The sequence below is a fragment of the Mus caroli genome, chromosome 19 (genome assembly GCF_900094665.2).
Source record: "Mus caroli chromosome 19, CAROLI_EIJ_v1.1, whole genome shotgun sequence".
Taxonomy (NCBI): domain Eukaryota; kingdom Metazoa; phylum Chordata; class Mammalia; order Rodentia; family Muridae; genus Mus; species Mus caroli.
Window position 1 is genome coordinate 26,833,363 of NC_034588.1, and position 12,873 is coordinate 26,846,235.

The following is a 12,873-nucleotide window of genomic DNA, read 5'->3' on the forward strand; positions in this document are numbered from 1 at the left end:
CTCAGTGGGTAAGAGCACCCGACTGCTCTTCCGAAGGTCCAGAGTTCAAATCCCAGCAACCACATGGTGGCTCACAACCATCCGTAACAAGATCTGGCGCCCTCTTCTGGAGTGTCTGAAGACAGCTACAGTGTACTTACATATAATAAATAAATAAATCTTTAAAAAAAAAAAAAGATTACTTCCCCAAAGACATCTCAAGGACATCTCAAGGGCATCTCAAGATTATTTCCCCAGAGACAACTAAGGTGTTTGTTAGCATCTTACCGCGTGGTAGAAAATTCAAGACAAGTTGCTAATTTCACCAAAGAGCTGGGATTTAGAGCCAAATGAGAGGGATAGAATTAAGTTGATCTTGCATGATATAATCCAGAACTAAAAATGATACAGAAAACAAACAAAAATTCCACAGACACTTTAACTAGACTAAAATGAGACAACCTCAATATAAAAAAGAATAATGCCTACAGTGGGCTAAAAGAAGATTAAAAATATGAACAAAAGTGACAAGTTTCTAACATCAAAAGTTACTAACCCCTTAATCATCTTCTGAGCTGAAAATGGACTTAAGGGGAATAAGCAAGTTTCCCTTGTCTTTTCCTGTACAAGTTGTAAGTCAGATCATAGAGACCATTATGAGTGACTGTTGCTCTGTGCAGACTCCACCTAATGAATTCGAAAAGGATGCCTCAGTCAGAAAACCACTCTGTCATAACTTTGAATGAACCGATGAATCTTAAGTAATGATGACCAGCAGGTGTTAGACCACTAGATGAAACATACCTTGGGAATTTCAAACTAGGGAGTTTAGGCTGAAGCCACTGGAAATCATCGTTTGAACTTTGTTATGAACCCAGAAGTGCCACTTGTCAATTGTCTTTTAGCTCTGCATCTATACTTGTATGATTTGTTCTCTGATGCTAAGATTAGGCTTTGGAAATAAGTTTTTCCATTCATAGCTGGATTTTTTTTTTTTTTGTAACAAAACAAAAAAAGCCAGAGATGAAAATGTTTTTTTAAAGACAATAGCGAACCCCTCAAGTTGGTGGATTACCACCAAGTGTGGAAAACTCTGCACCAGGCACCCATGTTTACATTGGCTGTGACACCAGTCACACGTCCAGGAGGAAATGCAAGGGTACAAGGACCCCTTTTACAAGGGTATAAACCCTCCTTATTCTGCTTTACTGATTTCACTTATCATGCCCTATAATGGTTATCACTGACTCTAGCAATCTAGACTGGGCTTAACAATATACCATTAATCTCAAAACTCAAAGACCTAAGTAACTTCATATATATTGTTATGGTGTGTGGTCAGAGATTTCCTATGCCAGGCTTCCTATGCCCACCTTAAAAACTTCCTTTTGAGCTGCCATTCATATCTGATTAAGTGTAATCATATTGTTTTGGTGTGTTGTGATTTGGGTTCTATGCTGCAGCTACTTGTTAACTATGGGGCAGAGAACAGTAAGACCTGTGACCACTGTTAAAGTTATACAACACAGTATACCTGCCTTTTAAGATGTGTACATGTGTATGGATGAGTATGTATGTATAGTATGTGAAGCTTGAGTTAACAGTGGAGACCCCAGGATATTCAAAAGGCCAGCATCGTGGAACAAACACAGGGGACATGTGGAGTAGAGCCAACCCAAGCTAACAAGGCAAGCTGTGTGTGTGGCGGAGATGACAGAACTGGAGAAGTATGACCGCCTGCTTTTGTTTACCTTCCTCTAATTTTTCCTTCTTCTACTGGCCAAAGCATGCTTTCCTGGACACTCTGGGCTTTTTTTTTTAAGAGTTATTTATTATTATATCTAAGTACACTGCAGCTGTCTTCAGACACAACAGAAGAGGGTATTAGATCCCATTACAGATGGTTGTGAGCCACCATGTGTTTGCTGGGATTTGAACTCAGGACCTTCGGAAGAACAGTCGGTGCTCTTAACCACTGAGCCATCTCTCCAGCCCCACTCTGGGCTTTCTTACTTTTTCTCTAAAGCTCACCCCCTTTTGTCCGTGCAGCTGCTTACCAACCTCCATTGCTAAAGACATGCCTTTTCCTTTTCTCATTTTCCCTCTTCTCAGCTGCTGCCGAGATTTCCTGTTTGCCTGCCTGGTTCTCTTTCTCTCAAGCGTAAATATAAATATGCAAGAGTTTTCTTCTTGGTCCCCTTTAAAAATATTTTATTAATGACCAAGAACCATGAAAGGAGAGTCACCATTTCCCTAATAACAGAAAGACGTTCCTATTTATTCTACATACTTTGGTACAGTTGGATTCTTTTTTTGAGTGGTGTGTTTCTTGTGGTGCTTGTGTAAAACATGGTAAATGTGATGTAATGCTTGAGTAAAGACACTGTCAGGGCCAGTCGTGGTGGCGCACGCCTTTAATCCCAGCAGAGGCAGGTGGATTTCTGAGTTCGAGGCCAGCCTGATCTACAGAGTGAGTTCCAGGACAGCCAGAGCTATACAGAGAAACCCTGTCTCAAAAAACAAAAACAAAGAAACAAACAAACAAAAGACACTGTCTGAGTCCTCGTTGCTATATAGGGAACATCTAGAACCTGTCTAGGAAAACTTGGAGTTTCAGAACCATCAAAAGCTCTGCATGGCCATCTGCGTGAGAGGTTCCACCCAGCAGCTGGCTCAGACAGATGGACATAGACACCCACAGCCAAACAGTGGATGGGGCTTGGGGAATTTTATGAAAGAATAGGAGGAAGGATTGTGGGCCTCAAAGGGGATAGGAATTCCACAGGAACCAACAGAGTCAACTAACCTGGACTCCTGGGGCTCTCAGAGTCTGACTTACCAATCAAAGACCTAGGTCTTTCTCTCTTGAACCCAATTGAACTGCTGAACTGAAGGAAAATGCTACACAAACTTAGTTCAGAAACAATGATAGCTCAATCGCTGGGTGCAACAACTAAAATCCTAATCTTGTAAGCCTTATTAAATCTAAATCTCCCCCGTGGTGAATCCTGATGGATCCACTGTTGAAACCAGGAGACACTAGTCATTACATCTTGTCCTCATGCTATCCCTGTCCAAAAGAGACCTAACTCCTGCTTCCTCTCTTCCTCTGTCCAATCCGGAAGTCCCACCTACTCGCCCAGTGATTGGCTCCTTTATTCATTAGGGAATTGGTTCACAAGAACAGCACCAGGCCCATCCATAATAAATATGAATATAGAAAAATCGTACAACATTAATTAATGTGGGACTGTTTCCTCGACTTTTTCTATTCTCCATTCCCAAGGTCATTTGTGCATTTTTCCCCTTGGGGTCTATTTGTAAGGAAAGGAGCAGTTGGCTGACGGGAGTTCTCTCTGCGCTGTAGAAGCTTCAGTTCATCAAGGAGATTGTGTTGAGGTGGGTGGGGAAGAAGGAACCGGGAGGATGTTGGGTAGCCTTTCAGGGAACGAACGAATTAAGATAGAGAGAGTGGATATTTCTGTCAGGTTTATGGAGATGAAGGAACTGGATCCTCTCATGTTCACGGTCTAAAGGTGAGACTGCTTTCTAATTGCATAGCTCCTAGCCCTGGAAAAATCCCAGCATGTGCACAACAAGGTGGTATGACAGCTTCCAACTTCCAAGATGTCACTTGAGTTTGAGTAATGAAGGTGTCAGCGGTGGCTCCTGTGACCAAAGCCCAGAGGGAGTTCTCTGCTTACTTTTTTTTTCTTGATAAGTCCCATGGGATGGGACTTTAATACAAAACAAAACAACACAACAAACGTAGTCGAACCAGAGGTGTCTGGAATTATAGACATAAGCCTGAGGTGAGCTACTATCAGGGCACAGGCAGTGTAACCTCAAAGGGACCTTTGATATCCATAGCCATGGCTGGAGTCATAGCCAAGGCTTAGAGGAAATGAAGTAAGGGCTCAGGTGTTTGGTACAGGAAGCCAGGCTTAATGATGGCTAAGGAATAGGAGGCTCAGAGAGCTTTACATTTTTATTTTCATTCTGATTTTAACAAGTAATACATACTTTTTTGGAGAAAAATTAGCTTAATTTGGTTAAATGTGAATGTAATCTTTCTGATATAGCCTTTGTAGTCTACAGTTTATTTTTACAATAGCAATACAATGTCTAATATAAGCACTTTTTTTTTCGAGATAGGATTTCTCTCTGTAGCCCTGGCTATCCTGGAACTCACTCTGTAGACCAGGCTGGCCTCGAACTCAGAAATCCGCCTGCCTCTGCCTCCCAAGTGCTGGAATTAAAGGTGTGTGCCACAATGCCTGGCAAAAAACATATTTAGTAGAACGAAATTTCTTCTAATAATACACTAATACACATAAACAGTCACATACATATACATATGTACTCATGTCTAAAATATAAGGTTAAAAAATTATGGGGCTGAGTGTAGAGCTTCATGCCTTTAATCCTACTATTTGGGAGACAGATACAGGAGGGATCTCAGTGAGTTTAAGGCCAGACTGGTCTATACAGCAAGTTCCAGGCCAGCCAGGGTTGCTTAGTGAGAGCTTATCTTAAAACAAAACCAAAGAAAGTCATCCAAATAAACTTAGGATGTGCCTACCCTTGTATGTTGGTGTCTGACTCTAACACCCCACCCCCAACACACCATCACCAAAGCTGATCTGGAACCTTTCCCTGCTTATTCAAAGAGTTGCTTTGCATTTGACAGGCATCTCCATCCTTTATTCTGCACCGGATCGTTGTGGATCATTGCTCCATTACATCATAACTCCTCACACTGAAAAGTCCTGGATTCCAGAAACATCATCATCACCATCATTGTCATCACCACCACCACCATCACCATCATCATCATCATCATAATCAACAACAACAACAAAAAAAACCAAACCGAACAAACAAAAAGCCAACTCAGACCAGATGCCTTTGCCACATCACCCTCTTGGCTTTCGATGAATTTAAACAAGTCCTTAAATAGGTTATGTTATGTTGGAATAATGAGCCATAATATCTAATCCCCACATATCTCAGGCTTAATATGAGATTTATTTCACAGGCATGTCACATAGTGATGGTTCAGTAGTGCGACAGACACTGCTCATTGTAATTAAGGCCTCAGGCTGCTGAGTATTTTGAATTCCTGGTGGTCCTTAAAGAACGCCAGGAGATCTGTAAAGTAAATGCCTCTTTATTTTAAATGAGGAATAATAAAACGTAGTTCACTAAGTCATTCTAGCATCTAGATGAGAGAAAATAAGATTTTAGGAAAAATGCACAGCTTTGTTTTTTCCTCAGGCTTTCTTTTCTTTGCCTGAGGTCACCTGCGGACCTTTACCTTGAAGGTTATTTATGTGGAAGGGACGCACAGCTTCTTGAGTCATTCTAGAGGGTTGGCTGTCTTGCCCCTATTTGATCAGTATCACAGTGCCCTCTAGTGGGATAAGATCTACTTAGCCCTCCTAGGAGCCTTAATCAGAAACCTCCATAGCTGAACTTCTTTAGAGCTGTCTTGCTGGGCCCAAATAGATTATTTTTATTGTATAGAGACTTCCTTTATGTCTTCAATAGCCTTTTTCACACACACACACACACACACACACACACACACACACACACACACACACACGACATAAAAATATTTACACCGTTGAGGACAAAAGGACAATTGAATTCCCGAAGACTTTTGGAATAATGATTTTTTTAACCATTTTTTAATAGATGTCTTCTTCATTTACATTTCAAATGCTATCCCCTTTCCTAGTTTCCTCTCCGAAAATCCCCTATACCCACCCTTCCCCCTGCTCCCCAACCCACAAACCTCCCACATCCTGGCCCTGGCGTTCCCCTATACTGGGGCATAGAATGTTTGCAAGACCAAGGGCCTCTCTTCCCATTGATGGCGGACTAGGCCATCCTCTGCTACATATGCAGCTAGAGACACGAGCTCTGGGGGTACTGGTTAGTTCCTATTGTTGTTCATCCGGAATAATGATTCTTAATCACAAGACTAAGAGAGAAGACTTGCTATAGATAGGAACCACAATTGCATCTTCCAAGTCTGCTATAGCTTGCCTGGAGCCACGGACACCTAGATGCAACAGAATTCCCGTACAATCTGTTTTCTTTGTGATCCTCTCTATATCCATTTAACACTAATCTGAGAGGGACTCCAGAAATCCAGTGTGCTGGAGAATTATTTGGCACATGTCATGGTCAGTAATCAGAGAGGGACTGCCAATGACCAGTTTTGGCATCTATGTGGTGGGTAAACTGAGGCAGGCAGCCGTTTGGGGGACAGTGCTTAGAGCCACTGGCAAGGGTGGATCCAGATACCTACATACCTACTGGCCAATGGCAGCCAGTGGTTAGAGAAGTCACTCAGCTGGCTTTTCTCTGAGGAAACAGAGCTTAATTTACTGGGGCTGGCATTTCCTGTGGCCCCTGGAAAAACTGTGAACTCTTTTAACTCCTTGGGGTCAGGGAGAAAGAGAAGGAAAGAGGGAGAGTTCACACACACATATATATACACACACACTGGATAAAACAAAAGGCAGAGTCCAATAACTTCATACACACAAATATACACACATGCATACATACATATAGAACTATAGACAGACATACACATTCACACATAGAATGGTTAGAGCAAAGCTCCAGCAAGCAGGGTCCAAGCATTTCACACACACACACACACACACACACACACACACACACACACACACACACACAATTGGTGGATGGAGCAAGCTCCAACACACACCCAGACAAGGTTTACATATATTCATACATACATACATACATACATACATACACACACACACACACACACATATGATGGGTGGATGGAACAATGTCCCAGCCCCCATACTTTATTCTTTCTTCCATAGCTTATATATCCCAGAAAAAAATCTTTCAAGCAGTATAAAATTACAATGTGATCACATTTTAGTTTTTTTTTCTAGTAGTGAATGGTTATGAAAAACAATGTGTTTCCCCAATACCTTTACAAGAAATAACATTACGTAGTACAGGTAAAGAAAACAGATTATTCTCCAAAACTCACGTACATTCCTAACTAAGCCACTTGTGATAGATTAACAAAGTGCAAGCAAACAAGGTAGTTTTCTCAGCCAGCTTCTCTTACTGGCAGGCAGCAACTTTCGGTTACAAAGAAAGGAGTAATTATTTTATTATTTATCTTTAAAAGCAATCTTTTAGAACCCTAGAAGAATCACAACTCTAAATTTTTATATAAAAATCAGTCACATCTACCTTAAATCCTCAGAATGCATATCTGCTCATCAGCAGTTCTTAATAAATCATACCAGAAAGCTGAGGGCAAAAAAAATGGGTATAAGAAAACAATCACCCATCACCAGTCCAGCCTCGGTGAGAGTCATGTCAGTCGCTGCTGCCATTGTTCTTGTTCCCTGACCGTCAAAGGTCCCTAGCTTATCTATTAAGAGTGTGCCTTTCTGAATTTCAGATTGTTCCCTAAGATTTTTTTTTTTTTTTTACATCAGAGCCAGCAGTAAAAACATCACAATCTAGCTTCACTAGCAACTTGATTTTTCCTATTTTTTTTTAAGGGTGGTGGTCACTGCTGACAATCTGCATCTCTAAGTTCTTCTCTAGGGTGGTGATTGAATCACTAACCTGCTCCAGCAGCATTGCCTGAAGGAGATCAAGCGTTACCACTGTTGAGTGTCAGAGATACCGCCTAGTGAGGGACTTGAAGCCCCCTTAAAGTTTTCATACAGTTCTTAAATTAAGAGGGATGTGAGGGCGGCAAGCAGAACAGAACTCCATAACAGCACGAAGTCCTCAGGACATGTGTCCTTGGGGCCATGCCATACCGAGGCCCACCCATGTGGCTGTGGTAACCTGTGGACTGCAGTCCATGGGTTCTAAAGCTATTTATTGTTTCTCCTGCATGGCCCTTAGTCAGGGACTTACAACTAAGGAAGTGCTTATGTTGGATTGGCCTGTGGGCACGTCTGTGGGACACTTTGCGAAGTGCTAGTTGCTGGAGGAGGGTTCATCCCACTCTGAGTGTGCGGCCCTGGGCAGGCAGGCTCAGGCTCTATACGAAAAGTAGCTGGGCAAGTCAGAGGAAGCAAGCTTGTAAGCAGCATTTCTTTGTGGTTGCTGCCTCAGTTCCTACCTCCTCGTCCCTTCCCCGAGTCCCTGCCTTAGCGTTGGTGGATAAAACTCTAACATGAGATACCCCGATTTCCTCCCAAGTTGCTTTTGGCCATGGTGTTTATCACAACAGAAAGCAAACTGGGACAATATGGTTAAGGATTTGAGTTTTATCAGTGTCTTTGTTAGCTTCTATTGCTGCCACAAAACACTATGGGCAAGGCAACTTACAGACAAAGAGTTTTTTGGTGGTTTACAGTTTCACAGAGTGAGTCCATAGCCATCAAAGAGGAGAGCATGGCAGCAGGCTGGCATGGCTCTGGAGCTATTAATAGCTGAAACCTTGCACTTTGAGACCTTGTATTTTGATCCACAAGCGGGAGACAAATTGAGGTAAAGGAGAGTGGTTTGGCTTTTTGAAATCTCAAAGCTCCTCTTCAGTGAAGCACCTCCCATCAACAAAGACACACCTTCTGATCCTTCCCCAAACAGTTTCACCCACTGGGAATCAAGCACTCACACATCTGCATCTCTGGGAGCCATTGCCATTCAAATTCTGGGATCCATTGCCATTCAAATGACCACCATCCGCGTGAAGAAGCATTCTACAACTACCAGTGGGGGGCGCCCCTGCTTGAAGAGTGAAAGAGACTGCAGCAAGCTGCTTGCACAACCACAAAGGAACTTCCTAGAGGTTTGAGAAATAATGAGAGTGAATTAGGCCCAGAAAGTTACAGTAATCTTAAGCTTTAAGTGAAAGTCACAGATTAATGCAAGTCCATTAATTAAGATGTGCTAGTCTGGTATAGTGGAGCCCACACAACACAGAGTTGATTAAATTGGCAAAGATGAACACCTAATTGCAAATAACAATTTTTACTTCAAAAAAGTTGTAAGGCAGGAGTGGGCGAGTGGGTTGAGGTGCACCCTTCTAGAGGCAAAGAGGAGCGGAGGGAGATGGAATGGGGGGGGGTTGTGGAGAGGAATCCGGGAAGGGGGATATCGTTTGAAATGCAAATGAATAAAATGATTATTAACTAAAACAAAACGTTGGGAGAGAAGGAGGTGGTAGTGAAGTGGGCTGAGTTACAGATGAAAAAAGAATTCCTTGTGAGTCAGGCCAAAGCAGGGTGATGCATAAATAGAGGGTTCTTATCTAATCCATGGTTTTGTATATATTTGAGATTTTTCATTAAGAATAAAATCAACCTACACGTAAGATAACAATGCCAAGGAGTGAGGCTGAGTATGTGAGAATACACACCAAACCACAGAGTTAATAGGAGGGAAAGGCTAAATATTGACACAAAGGAAGCTGTAGTTCACAGGAAATGAAGAAACTCTATGAATGTGTAGTGCTGAGTCACGTTGTTCAAACCTCATTTTGATTGCCAGGAAAAAAAAATCAGCATCGCATTAGCTTGAAACGTCAATTTTAAAGCAAAGTATCAGTTGTCTTGTCCTTTTGTTTCGGGTGAATCTGGGATGAGCAGATGGGTGACACCTTCTATAGAAAGCCCAGAGTTAGTGAAGACAAAAAGCTCTAGCCTTCAGATACAAAGGAGCAAGGGGAAATGTCTCACCTTACTACTGTAAATTCTTCATGGCTCAAAACCACAGAGGACCAAGCTGGCTCGTTCTGATTAATGATGGTTCATTTAAAGATACTTCTTTTTAAAGAATCTGTTTTATGTCCACTGACAATATACACACACACACACACACACACTCATACACACACACACACACAATATATATATATATATCCATTAAATTTAATATTTCTGAAGCATTAATAAAAATACTTTTAAAAATCTATTAATGATTCTATTCATACAAAAGGATAAAACCCCTTTCAACTGATCTTTTTTAGTATTCAGAAAATTCTTGCTTTTTCTTTTAATTGTAAAAGGATATATATATACATATATGTATATATGTATACATATATATAAACATTCATATGTGTAGATATTTTGCCTAAATGTCTGTGCACCATTTGCATGAAGTGCCCACAGAGACGTTTAATCTCCTAGAACAAGAGTTATAGACAGTTGTGAGCTGCCATGTGGGTTCAGGCAACCAAACCTGGGTCCTCTAAGACAGCAGCCAGTGCTCTTAAACTGAGCTATCTCCTCAGCTCCAAGAAAACTCCCAGTTTTAAAGATTTTGCTGAGTAAGATTAAGAAGGTATTTCTATGTTTAGTTGTACATGGCTAAGTAACAATCACAACTTATTCTGCTATACATGCACAACACTCTATGCTCTTAAACAAAAGGAGCAGTTTGTTAACGATAAAGCAATGCATTTTCCTCTAAACCACAAATGACTTATAATCCTATTAATAATACAGTCAGTTGTCTCTTTGGTAAACTGAATATTTTTCCCTTCTATATTTTAGCTATCATGAAGGCTCTGCCAAGAGATGGAATTTGGAATAAGGATGATATGACTTACAGGAAGCCAGAGGCTTGAGTGTCACTTCTGGCTACCAAGGACTGGTGAAGAAGGAAGCCAGACTGAGGGACAGTTGAGTAGAGAGGGCCTTGCCGCATACCACATTTGGGCTGTAGAAGGAGCTCTCACACCAATCATGGCCAGCCTGTGCATAGTATGGGACATTGCTCACACCTCCTGAGATGTGTTGGCTATTAGGTGCTGAAGATGGAAAACTGTAATATATCGCTGAAAGGCTGTGAGGAGTGCAAGCCTCAAAGCTGGGACTGGGATAATGTGTGGACACCCAGGGGTGCTGTTGTCCTAAGCAAGAGGTCAGGAAAGGACTGTCATGGGGCCAAGATGGTTCAAACCATATCAGACCCAGAAAATGCTTGACGTTATACCAGGAAACTGAGATTTTATCTGTGGACTCCCTTGTCTTTCGGGAATATTTTTAGGAGAACACAAGTATGTCAGTTATTTGTTCTGTCCCATCTTCAGTCATATTTAAGATGTAGCTAATGCTCCCTTAGAGAGTGAGGCTAACGCTGCAGAGTTGAGCAAGAACATCAGAAGACTCTGCCTGCATTCCACAGTGTACCACACCACCTCTGCACCTCTGATGTCCACCTTGACTCAGAAGGAATAGATTTCTACTTCACTCAAAGCAGGTGTTGCTATTGTACATATATTTATAGGGACTCTTGATTTCTCTGACTGCAGAGTGAGGAGAGGACCACAAATAGCAGGGATGGTGTGACTCAGGCCGAAAACGAATCTTTGGCCCTGTGCCGTGAGCATCATAGGTACCTTACCTCCTCTGACACTTAGGGCAGAGGCAGTGATGAGCCCAGGAAAGTTAGCTTTCACCCACAGTTACCCTGTGCATTCCTTTGGCTGTGTGGACTCAGAGTCTGACTTCTGGTCCTCTAAATGTCTGTGAGCAGCTAGCTAGCCTTTAATGAGTTCCCTTGTGACCTCCTCCTCCCCTTCCTCCTTGTCCTCTCCCTCCTCCTCCTCCACCTCCACTTCCTCCTCTTCCTCCTTTCCTAAACTATTAGTTCTGTTGTTGGTTGCTAGGTTCCCTCATAATACGCTTCTGAAAGGCAAGTTCAGGGTTTATGCCAGCCAAATCCCTACTTAGGTGCATTAATACTCTAGAATTTTCACTTGCCAACTTGCTGACTTCTGCTTCAGATCTATAGCTTTTAAATATACAGAAAACGTTTTACACAAAATTTTCCTTTTATGAAGAAAAACCAGAGTGCTAGCTGAGTGATATCATCTAATCACACCGTAGTAAAAGTGACCCTTCAGGGCACCCATAGACTATGCCTCAACTTCACAATGAAGTTAAGAGATAGTATGATAGCTTTCCTCTTTGTCCCCTTGTTTTGTTCTTAAGACAGACTTCCAAAGGAATATTTAAGTACAGGCGTATATAAGATTAAGTTTCGATCATGCTCCTAACATAAAGTCTTGACCATTAGAAATACCATTTATGGTCAAAATCAGATATGAGGGATCTGGCCTGATCTCCCTTCATCAGTATCTTCTGGAAATGTTTTTAACTTTTACAGTAACAATCATCTCTTGCCAAACATTCTATCCAGAGAGAAACTCACGACTCTGTGCTCTTTTATGATTCAAGAGAGACTAATTTTGAGCATAGGCAGTGTTATCTGGATTTGACCTATTGGGAGATATTGTGAAGATTTCCACTTCTAGAATTGCTTTTAGAAATGACATTGTGAACATTTGCCAGTGTTCGTTAACAGTAATTTACATGTACAATAAACTATAGCACTTGTAAACACCCAAGATGGACACACTAATCTCTTTTGAGTAGCTTCGTTGCTACCATGAAGTACTCTGACAAGAGCATCCCAAGGAAGGGAGGGTTTATTTGGGTTCTCAGTTTGAGATGGGGAAGTCATGACCTCAGGAGGTTGAGGTCACATGACCCATGGTTGGTATGCAGAGAGTGATGAGTGATTGCGCTTCCCTTATTTTCCATTTCGTACAGCCCAGCTCTACCCCTGGGAATGGCAGCTCAGTGGACAAGTCCTTCTATCTCAACATAACCAAGATAACCACCCACAGGCATGCCCAGGGATTCTCGATTCTGACAACAGTAACCACCACGATGCCATCTCTATTTCTTCCCAGTTTCTTTTCCTGTTGCTGTAATAAATTACCCTGGAAAAAAAGCAACATAACGAAGAAAGGGTTTATTTCAGCTCACGGCTCCACCGTGGCGGAAGTTAAGGCAGCGCGGGCTTTAAGCTGGTTGCATGATGTCAGCAGTCAACGATCAGAGAACAAGG